At 47.6% G+C, this 16,872-nt stretch overlaps 1 non-coding gene across 1 annotated transcript; it reads left to right on the top strand.

The window, feature by feature from the left end:
• Positions 1 to 7,157: 7,157 nt before the first annotated feature.
• On the top strand, positions 7,158 to 7,261 carry LOC122914822. The gene has a single exon (XR_006385894.1). It is a non-coding gene; the product is annotated as a U6 spliceosomal RNA (small nuclear RNA).
• The last annotated feature ends 9,611 nt before the right edge of the window (positions 7,262 to 16,872 follow it).

Raw genomic sequence — 16,872 nt, forward strand, 5'->3', positions numbered from 1 at the left:
ATTAAGTGTCTGCCTTCAGCTCAGGTCCTGATCCCAGGGTCCTGGAATCAAGCCCCGCATCCGGCTCCTTGTTCTGCAGGAAGCCTGCTTCTCCCTCTCCCACTCCCCCTGCCCGTGTTCCCTCTCTCACTGTGTGTCTCTCTGTCAAATAAATAAATAAAATCTTTAACAACAACAAAAAAAGCTGAAGAAAGATAGGCAAAGAGGGGCACCTGGCTGGTTCAGTCTGTAGAGCTTGCAACTCTTAAGGATTTATTTCATTTATTTGTAAAAGAGAGAGAGAAAGAGCACAAGTGTGTTGGGGGCAGGTGGGGGGAGGACAGAGGGAGAGGATCTCAGGCAGACTATGCACAGAGAGTGAAGTCTGATGGGGCCTTGAGGTCACGACCCTGAGATCATGACCTTGAGGTGACAGCCCCCGAGTCAAAATCAAGAGTCTTATGCTTAACTGACTGAGGAAGGAAGGAAGGAAGGGAGGGTGGGAGGAAAGGAAGGATGGAGTGACAGGAGAGAAGAGTCACGGGGGATGGAAAGAGACAAAGCAATGGAAAATCGGGATGGAGAGAAAGGTGCAGGCTGGGGGGAGAAGAGACAGGACCTTTCATTTTTAGCATCGGCAGTGGCTGGCCTGGCCTCTGGGGTGGGCCCTGGAACAAAGCTCTCTGTCCCCACTCCTTGCTGGAGACAGTCAGTAATAGGAATAGATATTCTCAGTCCAGGAGCCTCTGACCACCTGCTCTTTGCAGAGCTGACTGGACGGCCTTGCATTTGCTGCCTGCTGTCGTGGAGCTGGAACCCAGCACGACCCTCAGCCAGAGTCCAGGAACGGAAGGAAGCGAGGTCCTTCCATCCTAATCACTAGTGAAACTGTCCCTAGACGAGGACCCACCTAGCTTGAGTGGGCCCTTAAGTCAGTCAGACAAAACGATGTAGGTCCCCAGAGCTCAGAGTTGACAGGCCTTCCCGAATACCACCCTGATGGGCCCTGAGGCCGGCTGGGTCCGGGGATGCCTGAGCCGATGGAAAGCCTTCCTCTTACAACACACACTGCCTCTAACCGCAGTCACAAAGAACTAGACTGTTTGTCTGGAGTCTTCCCAACAGTCTCCCAGGAGGAAAGCCATAGGCAAGACAGGCCATGCAGAGGCAGCCCTCCGCCCCCTAAAATGCACCACACACCCTTGTTCCAAAAACCAGCAAAGCAGGAGGACAATTAAGGAAAGAGTTCAGATCTGGTTACCTTATTCCAAACGTGGCAAGCAAAAAAAAAAACAACAACAACAACAACAACAAAAAATCTAGCAAGAAGGCTTCTTTGCAATTCCGCACATGATTCAGCATGACGTCCGCGTTCAGCCTTGATTTGGGGTTGTATCGTGATGAGAGAGCACGTGGAGGGCTGTGGTCTCCAAAGCCTTTGATGTGCCCTGCACGCCCGGTTATCCCAGGCCAGCCTGACCCCACGCTCCACTTTCAGCTGCTGCAGGAAACATCAGCTCCAGTCCCTCTGGCAAGCCGCTCTTCAGCTGGAAAGAGGAAGAAAGGCACGTTTGAGACCAGGGATGACAAGCATCTAGGTTAAAAGGTGGAGAGAGGGAGGATGAACCAGTGTGCTCTATCAGAAGACCCACGCATGGAAATTCCCTCCCCTGCTCTCTCCACTCCTGCCTCCAGCCCAGAGGCACCTGTCATTTCTTGGTGGCAGGAACAGACATACAGTCAGAGGTCCCACTTGGCACCTTTTACCTCAAAGTCACCTTCCCCAAGAAAGCAACGATCTCAAGGCATGAGGCCAGAAACAGGACCAATATTTGTGACAAAGGGCACTAGGGTCTCTTTGATAAAGCCGTTCTCTGTGGTGGCATGGATTTAGTTCCCATACCTGGCTCTCTGTCATGGCCCAGGCCCAGAGTTCAAGGGGAAGCCTCAGCCTGAGAGCCGGGGGCCCCCGGGAAGCACTAAACCTGGTTCCCAGTTGGGGTCATATAGACGCCCACCCCACCTCCCCGTGAATTGCTTCCTCCTGCCTCCTTATCCTTATCCTCCTTATCCTCACCTCTGCACAAGCGCAAGAGGACGCGGACCAACCTGTGGGACAGAAAGGGTTTGGCAATGGAGCTAATCTATTGTTTCCTGCCTGGGGTAGGCTCTGCGGAGAGTTTGGCTTCTGGCTACAGTGTTAGTTTGAAGCAGATTCTTTGGGATCTGGTTCTGGCAGGAAGTGGGCAGTGTCCCCAGAGCTGGCCTTGGGCTCCCTGGGTTCCTGAAAGAATTCCCAACTCCCAAGTCCGTCTGAAGGGAACCAGATTGGACATGGGGAAAGCTCGTGTGAGCTCTCTGGAGGGTGGGAGGGGCTGGGATGGTGCACCCCATCAAGCTACAGCTGGTCCAAACAACTTCTGGGGGGCTACCAAATGTTCCAGGGATCAAGTCTGCTCAGCTGTCTCCGTTTCACCCCAGTAAATCATATATATATATATATATATATATATATATATATATATATATTTTTTTTTTACACACACACACTATTTACACACACACACACATTCAGTGATACCGGTATTTGTATCCACAAGCACATAGCATGACGAATGTGTCTATTTTGTGAGACACTCAGAACAATGCCCCCAGTAAATATCCAAATGTTTGCAAAACATTGGAAAGCAATCTTCTCAGGGCTATAACTTTATATATCCTCTACATCAGTGAGGAGTCCAGATTTCAGTCAGGATAAACACACTTGGAGTAATTCATTTAGAAAAGGAATTTATCGGAAGGATACAAGGGAGCCCCAAGAATCAACTGGGAGACTGGAAAAATGGGCGCAGAGCCTAGCTGTCCTAGCTCTTTTCAAAACCAAGCTATGGGGGCACCTGGGTGGCTCAGTGGGTTAAACCTATGCCTTCGGCTCCGGTCATGATCTCAGGGTCCTGGGATTGAGCCCTGTGTCCAGCTCTCTGCTCAGCGGGGAGCCTGCTTCCTCCTCTTTCTCTGCCTGCTTCTCTGCCTACTTGTGATCTGTCTTTCAAATAAATAAATAAAAATCTTAAAAATAAAAAAAAAAACAAGCTATGGATCAAAAACCAGGAATGACTGCTCCCCAATATATGTGCCTGAAACGGGGGTCTCAATGCAGTTGCTACCGCCCACCCCCCTATGAGAAACACTGTGTTTTCTGGCCCCAGAGTGCTCTGCTCACCCACCAGAAACAGGGTCAGCTGCAGCCTTCATGTAGCCAGAGAGATGGCAGCTCGGGGTGAACTGCTAAAACCCAGAGCTCTCCCAGGACCTGCAGACGTCAGGTCATATCTCAGATGTCTTCCAGGTGAGGAAATCCTGGAGAACATTGGAGCCTGGTCACAGCAGCTTTTTTAATCAATTAAAATTAAATAAAATGTTGGGTTTATTTCCTCAATTTCCAGTACAATGGAGAATGTGTTCGCCATGGCAGAAAGTTCTGTTGGACGGGGCTGAACGAAATGCGTTGAGAGGAGAATTTAAAGAGCCTCTCAGTGATGAAGTGTATAAAACCAGCAAAATGAAGAAAGATTCCAATTTCCTAACTCTTGTGGGTTTTCTCCCACAATGTAACCCGCTGTGGTTGGGTTGCCTGGGCGGCTTGCCACTGCCTGGTGGGAATTGTCTTCTCCCAGAACATGTTCCTGGAAAGTCTCTGACTGTGCCCTTAGACACAAAATGGAAAATCTCAAAATGAAGTCTGCAAAAACGTCACCGAATCATGTACACTTGCAACTGGTAAACTTCATGACATGTAAACTAGATCCCAATAAAGTTGTTCCAAAGTAGGATAAATTCTGTGCAAAAGACAAAATCACTTATGTAGAGTGTCTTTCTTTTTTGTTTTTAAAGATTTTATTTTATTTATTTCTTTGAGATAGAGAGAGAGTGCACACGAGTATCAGGGAGGGGCAGAGGGAGAAGCAGACTCCCCGCTGAGCAGGGAGCCTGACAGGGGGCTCTATCCCAGGGCCCTGAGGTCATGACCCAAGCCCAAGGCAGACACTCAACAGTCTGAGCCCACCCAGAAGAGTCTATCTTTCCCCGTGATGGCCAACAGCAGCACAGTACATATAAGGCTCTTCAGAAATGGCGAGGTGAAAATAAAGACAAACATGAAAAAACCACTTGTCAGAAACTGGGAAGGGACCGAGATGTTAACCTTACTGCATCCTGCCACATCCTACGGTTCCTCTCAGAAGACACAAGACTTCTGGGTCAGAGACAAAGGACAGATTTGCTCCCAGCAGTAGAGAGTAACCAGGTACCAGCATTTGCACCTGTCCCCTGAGCCACAGCACCTACAGGGCAAGGGAGGAGGTCCGGGAGATGGCAGCGCACACAGTGGGTTGCATTACAGGAGATGTACTTGTATCTTAAGTAAGGAAATCTGAATTTTTCATAATGGGTGGTAAGCCTGCCTGGCTTTTGTCCTAGAAGATCTTACCACTATTACACAGGACACTGAACAAATCCGTCCTCCCCCTGGAGGGAGATACTCCCTCTTATCTTTCAAGGCTCTTTACACTACAAATATTCTTTTTTTTTTAAGATTTTATTTATTTATTCGACAGAGAGAGATCACAAGTAGGCAGAGAGGCAGGCAGAGAGAGAGGGGGAAGCAGGCTCCCTGCCGAGCAGAGAGCCTGATGCAGGGCTCAATCCCAGGACCCTGAGATCATGACCTGAGCCAAAGGCTTAACCCACTGAGCCACCCAGGCGCCCCTCTTTTTTTTTTTTTTTAAGACGTTTTCACACTACTTGAAAGGAACTTGGAAGAAAGAGCAGTCAATACCTCCTGGCAAGACAGGCAAAAACGCAAGAGACGCATGGAAAATGGTCACCAACACCAACAAACAATATTAAAACAAAGAAACACCTACAGTAGTCCCCCCCTTCCCTTATCCATGGTGGGATATTTCCAAAATCCCCAGTGGATGCCTGAAACCATGGATAGTTTCCGATCCCATAAATACTATGTTTTTTTCCTATAGGGTACCATAGGTGTCCACAAATACCTATGATAAAGTGTAATTTATAAATCAGGCACAGTAATGGATTAACAGCAATAACTAATAATAAAAGGAGAATTCTAATAATACGCTGTACAAAAAGCTATATGAGTGTGGACTCTCTCTCTCAAAATATCTTGGTGTAGTGTAGTGCACTCATCCTTCCCAAGATGACCCGGGAGGACGTGATGAGATGGAGTGAGTGGAGTGACAGGCATTAGGACACAGCATTAGGCTACTTTCGACCTGGAGACAGTCCTTCAGAATGGGGGTTATCTGCCTCCCCTCCATGGCAGGTAAAGCAGGGACTGCTGTAAATAAACGAGTTAAGAAGAGAGAGCAGGCTTGTGGTCTGGGAAGTTATTGTCTTTGCTAAGATGGTTGTGACAGTCCTGAGCAGGAGGGATGACACTAGGATCACAGAAACGTGACCTGGTTTCCATCTTCAAGGTTGCTCAAAATCAGGGAGCGACTCCCCACTGTCTCCAGGATGAAACCCAACCCAGTCTGCCCAGCACGTCCAGCAAGGTCCTTCCTGATCTGCCCTGCTTGTTCTACAGCACCTTCTCCTCCAGCACTGCTGGCCTCCGCCATGCACCCCAAGACTCGCTCCCCGTGGTTCCCCAAACAGGTTCCCAAACCTGGCTCACCTGCAGGTCTCTGTGTATTGTCCTCCTGGCCTTCACAGGAGTCATTCAATCTTCTCGAAGGGCTTGGCTAAGGCCGCCCCTCCTCCCCACCCTCCCAGCACTGCCAATTCCTCCCACTGATAATGAATAAGGTGTATGGTGGCTCAGTGGGTTAAGCAACCAACTCAATTTAAGTTCAGCTCAGGATCTCAGGAACCTCTGGGGCTCTATGCTGGGTATGGAACCTGCTTAAGATTCTTTCTCTGCCTCTCCCTCTGGCCCGCCCTTCTCACCTTCCCACTCCAGCTCCTGCGCACTGGGCAGGCACTTTCTCTCTCTCTCTCTCTTAAAAAAAAAAAAAAAAAAAAGAACCCATTCTATCTGTCCCCCATAGCGCCCATGCTTAACACTATCATTGGTTCATGGGCCATGTGGAGCCAACCTAGGCTCCTTTTGAATTTTCAAAGGCATGCATAGATAGGGTAAAACTTCCAGCTCATGCTTTTTTAAAAATTAAAAATTAAAATCGCACTCCCTTCCTTTGACCTTCCTCCCCATCAGCACTCCTGAGTCCCACGCTTTTACCGGTTTCTGGCATTAGCCCGTTCATGGCTTTAAATAAGGTGCTTGCAATTCTCTTTGATGATTTTAAGGACCCGACTCTACCATTTCCAAGCAGTGGGATTTTTTTGTTCAGTGACTTAGTGTCTTGGACCTTTGGTGTGCTCTTCACAGACAATGAAATAACCACACTTACCCTTACGATATAAAGCAAATGCCGTTGTAATTATCACGGACACTGGAGACTCCAGCATACTCCTTATGATCCAAATTGAGTCCATTTCTGGAAACATTTTGGATAGACGTGTTTCAGGACATCAGAATTTGGACTCTATTTTTTTTAAGGTTTTTTTTTTTTTTTTTTTTTTTTGGGTGGTAGGAGCTGGCTCGGTGGCTGAGTCAGTGGAACATCCGACTCTTGACCTCAGCTCGGGTCTTGATCTCAGAGTCCTGTGTTCAAGCCTCGCATTGGGCTCAAAACGTGGGACTTGAACTTACAACCTTACAAGATCAAGACTTGCATGCTGCCTGGACGGAACCAGTTGGGCACTCCAGCTTTTGGGGGCTGAATCTACCAGCCTTGCTTCTTGCTTGACAAGAGGTTTCATGAGGTTTCTATGAAGATAACTTAATTACACGGAAATTAATTCTTCTACTAGTAATTTATGATTTGGCTTTATAGTTGGTTATACTGTTTATCTACAGCATTCTCCTCCCTGAGGCCAGGAATTTCTCCGTTGTAGGTTCAGAATTAAGACTGAATTATTAATTCATTCATAAGCTAATTAATTTAGAAGACAGGAACGCAGTTTTTCACGTCTGTGATCCCATCAGCAGAGGGGTGGGTGTGCCTCCAAGGTTGGGTCTCCTGTTGGGATGCCTTGGGCATTAGGAGACAGTGTGGAAATCTGCTATGCCAATACCAACCTACGCAGTGCCTGCTGAGACAGCACATACAGTAAAACTGGAAGGATACAGAAATTAGCACGGCCCCTGTACAAGGAGGACACGCAAATCTGCAAAGCGCTCCCTTTTAAAATAAACAAACAAAAGCAGAAATATACACCAACCCACACAGACTTCTGCCAAATTAGGGGAGGAGGGCTCATTTATATGCAACATCCTCAGACTCTAACAGCCCTCCAGGCTGTCTTAACTTGCTTCAAGTAACACACGCATTGTTTGCTGACTTAATGCCTTTGGTCTCTAACAGAATTAACTTGCCTTCTTTGAAATTTACAGACAACTGGCCTTGGGTAATAAGGGATCAGAACTTCTGCAGGCCACAGAGGCGGCCAGGTCCACTTGAAGTCCCCTGGGCTTTCTGACTCTCTCAAAACTCTTTTAGCAAATGAGTCTAAGGTCATGCACCACATTACCAACCCCCCTTTGCACATCTGTAAAACTTGTCCTCCTTGGCAGAAAGACCAGAATACTCTTGCACAACAACAGGGTATGAAAATATCAGACCTTCTTGCGCACCCCACCCAAACCCAGGGCACCAAGGAACTGGAATTTCTGGTAAAATCAATCTCCCAGCACAGAGATAACTCAGGAGCTGGCACCAGCCAGAAAGGTCACTGATCCCAGCACTTCCTTAACGGATTCAACCCCCTTTGAAAAATCTCCAGGCCAGGCAGAAACTTTGGAGTTGGCCTTTGGACAAAAGCCCACCCTCTCCCCAGGTGGCCAGCCTCCTGAGTAAAGCTCCTCTCCCCAGTCAAAACTCATCTCTTGAATACTGACCTTTCCAGGGAAAGGCTGCTGAACTTGGGTTTTAGGAACAAGACCACTCCTATTCAAAATTACTCAGGCACTTAGAGAGGAGAGGGAGGAGTCCCTCCCGTCAACAATGCACTTTTACAAGGATGTGAATACTCTGCTTTCTCTTTCTCACGCCTTTCCCATCTTTGTCTTGTGCCATGGGAAGGAAGCCACCAGGAGACAGAGGGGCACAACTAGTAATATCCCACATACTTATCTCTTCACACAATTAACGTTCATGGTGACAGTAGAATCCTAGGAAGGAGCATGGATGGAATGTTCCTTCGGACAAGGCACTCTGTAGTCTGCTGCCTTGCAGTCTGTTTTATGAACTCCGGAAGCCTATCCTGTGGTTGCCTATTCCTTTCTGGTTCACGCCGGTGGAGTTTCTGCAGCCCCCACTCTTCTTCTAGATCATTCTGCAGCTCCATCATTTCCCACAAATGAGTCTGAAGAAGACACACAGGGTGGGTCTGGAGGTGCCTTGCAGGGGAGGGGAGAACGGGGACCCCTTGACGCTTCCAGGGCAGGGGAACATGGAAAGTCTAGAAAAAAGTGGGCCTCTGGCCGGTGACTTGACAAGCAATCATTTCCAGGTGGGCTTTCCCTGGAGGCCTTCAGAGAACGGCACTTGCCAGAGTCACCACTTTGAAAGTATCCGTGGTCATATGGACCCTGAGGCTTGGCAAGTGTGTCTATCAGAGTCCCAGGATCAAGTCCCAGCCCCAGCTCTGTGGCTGCTCTGCCCACAACTGCTCTGGAGCTGAGATTCGAGAACCGTGGTGCCCAGGATCTTTGGTAAGGATCCACAGGGCACTCCCCACAAGCTTCTGTCTTGTGGCATCCCAAATGGACCCGTGAACCTCTCTCGCCTGTTCGATTCTTGGCTTCCTGCTTGGTCATCACCCCCAGGCCAGCTCTGGCTGCAGCTCAGTCTCCCCCTGGCCAGCAACTATTAGACCCGACCCTTCCCGGAGCCCTTCCTGCCACCCTGAGTCTGTGTCAACATCCACTCTGAGCTGTGGCCCACGCTGAATGCAGTTCAGTGACATCATCTGCTATACCCCGGTGCTGACCGCTGACCGGATGCTTATACTCTCTCCATCATTCTCATGTCCCTCCGCTGCCACTGCGGCTGCTGCCTCCCATTCTACTCGTGAGCTCAGGCTCGGAAGGAATCACAGGTGAGAGCAGGTGGAGTGTGGAAGGAGGAGATGGTACCATGGATGGAGGTGGGTGTTAGGGTCTGTAATCAAAGGAGTGAGACTGATAAAAGCGAAGGTCAAGCAAAGCTTTATTTCGCGCCAAGCACCAGGAATCATACCGACCATCAAACACACCGGCCGGGGCCCTCCCCTCCAGAGAGGACGACCCCTCCCTGCTTTCCAGACTAACTTATAGAGCAAAGGCCATGCGGTTGGGCCTGGACACACAGGTGGCCAATGAGATTGTAACACACACAGGAAACTCCACAGTGATGCTAGGTGACCAACTAAATTACAATTTACCCTAGTAGACATTTGAACCAGCCTATCACACCTTGGTTAAGATTGGCACCAAAAGTCTCCCAAAGGGCGGGGCCCATACTCCTCGGAAGCTCGGAGACAGTATGCACCCCCACTGATTGAATACCACCACCTGGCCAGACCCACCCTTGTACTTGGATTTTGTTACGTAGGACTGGTTTCCATGACTTGCTTTTAAACAAGTTCCCCTGGGGGGGAGGGGCAAGGTCAATTTAAGTTTTACAACAAAATGGCAGTTCAACCAGGTTGGGGCTTCTCTGGCTGAATAGGCCAAAATAAATGGAATCTTTTATTTGATTTGGGCAGCTTCATTTTTGATTTATATAAAAACGCAGGGTCACACACTGTTGTGATAATATTTAATTTTTAGGGGCGCCTGGGTGGCTCAGTGGGTTAAGTGTCTGCCTTCGGCTCAGGTCATAATCTCAGGGTCCTGGAATCAAGCCCCACATCGGGCTCTCTGCTCTGCAAGGAGCCTGCTTCCTCTCCCTCTCTGCCTGCCTTTCTGCCTACTTGTGATCTCTCTCTCTCTCTCTCTCTTTGTCAAATAAATAAATAAAATCTTTAAAAAATATTTAATTTTTAGAATTAGCTTCCTGCTCTTCCAACTGTATGAGGCTCCTGCTAGGATTTTGCAGACCCTGACATCATTGTAAATTTCAGGTAAGTCCATTCTGAATGTAAATTTCAGTAGTTCTGGAGCTGATGATTCTCTCAAGACAAGTGCTCTAAAAATATTTAACTTTACAAATCGGTCCTGTGTAGCGTGGATTTATTTAAATGCAAATATATCCAAGGGTATTTTGCTGTCTCATTTGACATTTCTTGTAACTTGTGAAGTTGTCTAAGAAACCAAACAGGGCTTCATAATTTGTATATAACTCAAACGTTTTGTGTTTCATCATTGTATCTTCAACTATAAGGAAAAATGACTTTTAAAATTACCTTCCTGGGGCATCTGGGTGGCTCAGTGGGTTAAGCCTTGGCCTTTGGCTCAGGTCATGATCTCAGGGTCCCAGGATCGAGCCCCCGCATCGGGCTTTCTGCTCAGTGCGGCGCCTGCTTCCTCCTCTCTTTCTGCCTGCCTCTCTGCCTACCTCTCTGCCTACTTGTGATCTCTCCCTCTGCCAAATAAATAAATAAAATCTTTAAAAATAATAAAATTACCTTCCTGGAGGGGTGCCTGGATGGCTCAGTTGCTGAAGCATCCAGCTCTTAATCTTAGGGTTGTAAGTTCAAGCCCCACACTAGGCTCCATGCTGGGCGTGGAGCCTACCTTTAAAAAAAGAAAAAAAATTATTAAACATTTTCTGAAGGCAGAAGTTTGGATAAGATCATTTGAATATAATTTTCCTTGGGTTTTGTCTTTTGGGCTTTTTTGGTAGGGGAGGAAGGGTCTGTGTTCAATAATTCCTGGTACCCTAACCACAAGCATGGTGGACCCCTTGGTCACTCACCACTTGAGGAATTTTCCTTTGTTTTCTGATGATTTTTTTCTTAACATATAGTGAACTTTGTCAAGTACCTTTCTGTGTCTATTGAAATGACCGTACAGGTTCTTCCTTACTCTGACGCCATGGCAAACTATACAGATTTTTTTTAATGATAAATAAAGTCATTGCACTTAACATTATTTTCTTAGAAACCAAATCATCATATTCCTTAGTGTTGTATCAAACACCAACAATATCAGTTCAAATTAGAGGAAATACATGCCAATACCAGCTTCTGACAATAAAACTAAGGAAGTTTCAAGTCCCGAAGTTTGGCTACTTGAGGTCAGGAAATCATGGAAAAATTCCAGAGTATATTGTTCTGCACATGGAAGGAGGGCAGGAAAGACAGTGGTGTTCTCTTGCATCACAAGATCACATCTTCCCCTTTATTTTTGGAGCACTAGTTTGAAGAGGTCCTGGCACATTCCAGTTATAATAATTTTTCTCCCATGAACAATTATCTCATATTTGCAGTATGTTGAAAAAAATGTCATCTTGTAAGTCTTTTCTTTTCTTTTGAGTCTGAACCACTAAGACTCCCGGGTACTTTGGGAGACTCCTGATGGGTTGGATGGCTTGCTGAATGTATCAAAAATCAAATTTGCAGGGGCACCTGCTTGGCTCTGCCAGTGGACTGTGAGGCTCGATCTTGGGGTTCTAAGTTTGAGCCCCACATTGGTTGTAGAGATTACTTTAAAATATTTATTTTTTAAATCAAGTTTTGTACTTTGAATACACTCTTAAATACATACGCACACCACGGACATGGTGGTGTACGTATGGACATGGAGCTCAGATCTCTCTCACTGGAACTTTGACATCTGAGGAAACGTGTGTGTTAGAAGTTGCACGTTAATTCTGGTTTGTTCCTTCTCCCTGAGCAGCTGGGCTTCCTTTTCCATGTTCTTTGTTGTTCTCTTGCTCTCTTTTCTCCCTTTGCTATTTTCTGCTGCCTCAGAACATCTGCCGGCTAGGCCAGCTCGCATCCTCTTGCCATGCCCTAGTACTTTCTTGCTACGTGTCTCTGTCACCTAATTCAGGAAACTGATGGGAAAAAGCCAAATTTGCAGAGATGCCAATCAACCACAGAAACCATCTGGAAGGCCAAAACCTAATGGCCCATTCCCCTCCTCCTACTCCTTCTTTTCCTCCTCCACCTGCTGCCTCTCCTCCTCCTGCTCCTTCTCCCCACCCACCAACTCCCTCCTCCTCCCTCTCTCTCTCCTCCTCTCCCTCCTCCTGCCTCCTCCTTCTCTTCCTCCTCCCTCTTCCTTCTTCTCCTCCCCTTTCTCCCTCCTCCTCCTCCTTCTCTCCCTCCTTCCTCCCCCACCTCCTTTTTTTTTTCTTTTAAAGTTATCTCTGCACCCAACACGGGCGTTCAAACTCACAACCCTGAGATCGAGAGTCACGTGTTCTGCTGACTGAGCCAGCCAGGCGCTCCATGACACACTCTTCTTAATAATAGTTTCCGGAACTTTCCTTACAGTTGCTGTCTCGTCCTTAAAACAGCTGGATCCCAGTTGTTTCAAAATGTTTTGTGCTTTGGCCACATTCCCACCTCACCCTGGGTCTCTACCCGTGTGGATGCCTCTCCCTCTCAAGCAGCCCACTCTTCATCATGCATCTGCTTAGGAACTGATGAACTATCGGCTCTGGTTGCAAAATTATCTGATGGCCAGGTGACTTCTGTCCTCTGCCAGATCTGCAACCTCGATCTCCTTAGGAACAAGAATCCTGCCTCGAAGCAGCTTTAAGCTTTAAGTCACCAACTCCCTGATGGCCAGTGGGGAAAATCACAACTTGCCCTCCCCCTCCACTCTGCTGTGGGCTGCCCGGACACAGGATATGAAGGCTCGTGCTTCACCGACTGGGCTTTGAATGTTAAGCATACGCAGAACTGCTGGGTTAAACCTCATTTGCTCTCATTACATATTTGTCGGATTCTGTCTGCTTGTACTTTGTTAAAGCATTTTTGTATCCATGATTTTCTTTATCTGTCAGAGAGAGAGAGCAAGGGGGAGCAGGAGGTAGAGGGAGAAGCAGGCTCCCCTGTGAGCGGAACCCTAACCCAGGACCCCGGGATCATGACCTGAGCCGAAGACAGTCGCTTAACCGACTGAGCACTCCCCAGGCGTCCCATTGCCTCCATTTTTTAAAAATTTTTTTAACGGGGCACCTGGGTGGCTCAGTGGGTTAAAGCCTCTGCCTTTGGCTCAGGTCATGATCCCAGGGTCCTGGAATCAAGCCCCACATCCGGCTCTCTGCTCAGCGGGGAACCTGCTTCCCTCCCCTGCTTCTTGCTGCCTCTGCCTACTTGTGATCTCTGCCTGTCAAATAAATAAATAAATAAATAAATAAATTTTTAAAAATAAACATATAATGTATTTTTATCCCCAGGGGTACAGGTCTGTGAATCGCCAGGTTTACACATTTCACAGCACTCACCATAGCACATACCCTCCCCAATGTCCATAACCCCACCACCCTCTCCTGACTCCCCTACTCCCAGCAACCCTCAGTCTGTTTTTTGAGATTGAGTCTTTTATGGTTTGTCTCCCTCCCAATCCCATCTTCTCTCATTTTTTCTTTTCCTACCCCCCAACCCCTCCACATTGTATCTCCACTTCCTCATATCAGGGAGATAATATGATAGTTGTCTTTCTCCGATTGACTTATTTCGCTAAGCATAATACGCTCTAGTTCCATCCACATGGTCACAAATTTATCGCCTCCATTTTCATGAGGGATATTGGTCTGTGATTTTTCTTTTTCTGGAATATCTTTCTTTCTGGCTTTGATATCAGGATTACGCTGATGTCATAAACGAGTTAGGGAGTACTTCTTACCTCGATTTTCAGAAAGAGTTTGTACGAAACTGTCCTTTATTCCTTGAATGTTTGAATCCACCAATAGAACTGTCAGGGTCTGGAATTTAACTCTCCGTTACAAGTCAACAAATTATTCCGTAATTGTTGCATAAAAGTTGGCAGAAAGCTCAAAACACCTGGGTCAGAGACAGAGGACTTTGGTATTCAGAGCGTATCAAAAGGAAGAGGATTAGTGTGTCCGTATTGATGCATCTCCCCCCACCACCACCCCCACAAGTACCATGGGGCAGGCAGGGGGAGTCAGAGCCTGGCCTGCCTGCCTGTGGTTGTATCACAACACAGAGCTTCAGGAATCTGAGCAGTAAGTCAGTCTCCTCTTTATCTGGGAGATAAAGCCTTCCGGGCTGCCAGCTGTAACCACGATCTTAAGAAATACATAAACAGCCATCTGAGCTTGGATTCCTTTCTCGCCCAATAAGAATGTTCAGGGATGCTCAGTTCCTTCTGTGGATTGCCTCTCTCTGGGGGCTCAAAGGGAGAATTCTTTCCATGTGTTCTATTCGTTCTTTCAGCTTCTGATGGAAGCTGGTAACTTTGGCTGTGCCTGCATTGTTCCAATCTCTGCCTCTGTCTCTGCAGGGCTTTCCCTTCTGTCTCTAGTCAAACACCCCTCTCTTTCCCCCTTCTAAGTGTAATTGTATTTAGAGCCTACCTGGGTAATCCCAGATAATCTCCCCATCTCAAGACCCTCCCTGAATATAATCACACCTGCAAAGATTTTGGGGGAGGGGGTCTTTTTGCCAAGGAAAGTAACACTCACAGTTTCCAGCATTAGGATGTGGGTATCTTTGAGGAGGACCACTTTTCAGCCTACCACAGCCATTATATTACACAACCTTTCAAAGACACAGTAAACACAATTGCCCTAATCGAGAGGTTGAAACAAGGAATTAGTAAAAATCTCTCTAATTTATGGAGCATCAAAGGGCAGAAGAATTTGGTAAGAGGACTGATCTTAGGTGAGCTCAGCAATATTATCACAGATACAGATTCTCTCTATCTTCTCTGCCTTCCGAAGAGCTGACCACACTAATTATGGCTTCCCTCATGGTTGAAATCAGGTTTCCAGAAGTTTCCGCGGGTATAGTTATAGACCTCCAAGAGGGTCTGCTATCTTTCACTCCCTCTCCCTCTCTGCTCCTCAAAATGACCTCTTAAAAATGCAAAGTGGTGGGCAGTGCCCAGCTGGCTCAGTCGCTGGAGCAGAGGTTGAAACTCTTGATCTTAGTGTTGTGAGTTCTAGCCCCACGGCGGGTGTGAAGATTATTTAAAAATTTAAAAAAAATTTTTTAATTAAAAATAAAAATGCAGGGGCACCTGGGTGGCTCAGTGGGTTAGGCCACTGACTTCGACTCGGGTCATGATCTCAGGGTCCTGGGATCGAGTCCCACATCGGGCTCTCTGCTCAGCGGGGAGCCTGCTTCCCCCTCCTCTCTGCCTACTTGTGATCTCTCTCTCTCTGTCAAATAAGTAAATAAAATCTTTAAAAAAATAAAATAAAAATGCAAAGTGGGTTAGCATCACTCCTTACATGCTTTTCTGTGGCTTTCCAGTGCTCACAGCACAAATCCAGGCCCTTACCAAGCCAGACAAGCCCCAGGAGAATCTGGTTCTACTGAGCTGGCTCCCCACACACTCTGGTCCTTTCCAGTCCAGCAACAGCAACCTTCTTATAGCTCCAGAACATTACCCTGCAGTTTCTCATCTCCACACCTCTACTCCGGCTGGTCCTTCTGACACAACAGCTCTCTCTGTGGACCCTGGCTGATTGTACCTATAGGTGCTGTGTGATCAACACGAAACTCAGTAACTCTGGGCTCTAGTTCTTCATGGCATGGTTGCCATAGCTCTTATTAGGAGCAAACCACTCTCAGGGACACACAGACCCCCAAGAAAATTACAGAACAGTACCCTTGAGAGGCTGAGGCTGTCTCCTTACTATTGAGATTGGGGAAAAGCGCGGCAGGGAGGGCAGGGACAGCTGAGGACGGCGCGCCCTCTGGCGGTGGAAGGAGGGAACCGCGGAGAAGGATGCTTTCCCCCTCTCCGAAACCAAGCTCAAGGTCAGAGTTGATGATGATGTTCTTTGGGGGCCTGCTACCTGCCAGGCCTAATGCTAGCCGTACCACACATGTGAAATATAGTATATCTGGAGTTATTTTAAATAGTTAGGAGTTTCTTTGTTTCTGTGTGTCTTCCCCACTAGAAAGTGAGTAAAGGGACGCCTGGTTTGTTTTTTTTTTTTTAAGATTTTATTTATTTATTTGACAGACAGAGATCACAAGTAGGCAGAGAGGCAGGCAGAGAGAAAGGGAGGAAGCAGGCTCCCCGCTGAGCAGAGAGCCTGATGTGGGGCTCGATTCCAGGACCTTGGGATCATGACCAAGCTGAAGGCAGAGGCTTTAACCCACTGAGCCACCCAGGCGCCCCATGGGACGACTTCTTTTGTTGTTGTTTTGGCTTGGTTTGGTTTTGGTTTTTTGTGTTTTTTTTTAAGATTTTATTTATTCATTTGACAGAGAGAGGAGGAGTGGGGGAGCGGCAGGCGGAGGCAGAGGGAGAAGCAGGCTTCCTGCCCAGCGGGGAAGCTGACACAGGGCTTGATCCCAGGACCATGGGATCTCGACCCCAGCAGAAGACAGACACTCAACCAACTGAGTCACCCAGGCACCCTGGGACTCCTGTTTTATTTACCATTGAGTCCCCAGGACCTGCAATAGGTAGAGCAGGGAGCCTGCTTCTCCCTCCACCTGCCGTTCCCCCTGCTTGTACTCTCGTCCTCTCTTGCTCTCTCTCCTATGCTTGCTTTCTCTCTCCCTCTCTCTCTGGCAAATAAGTAAATAAATAAAAAAATTTTATTTATTTACTCGACAGAGATCACAACTAGGCAGAGGGGGGCTGGTGGTGGCGGGCAGGCTCCCTGCTGAGCAGAGAGCCCAATGTGGGGCTCAATCCCAGGACCCTGAGACCATGAC

This window comes from Neovison vison, chromosome 7 (assembly GCF_020171115.1).
Source record: "Neovison vison isolate M4711 chromosome 7, ASM_NN_V1, whole genome shotgun sequence".
Lineage (NCBI taxonomy): Eukaryota > Metazoa > Chordata > Mammalia > Carnivora > Mustelidae > Neogale > Neogale vison.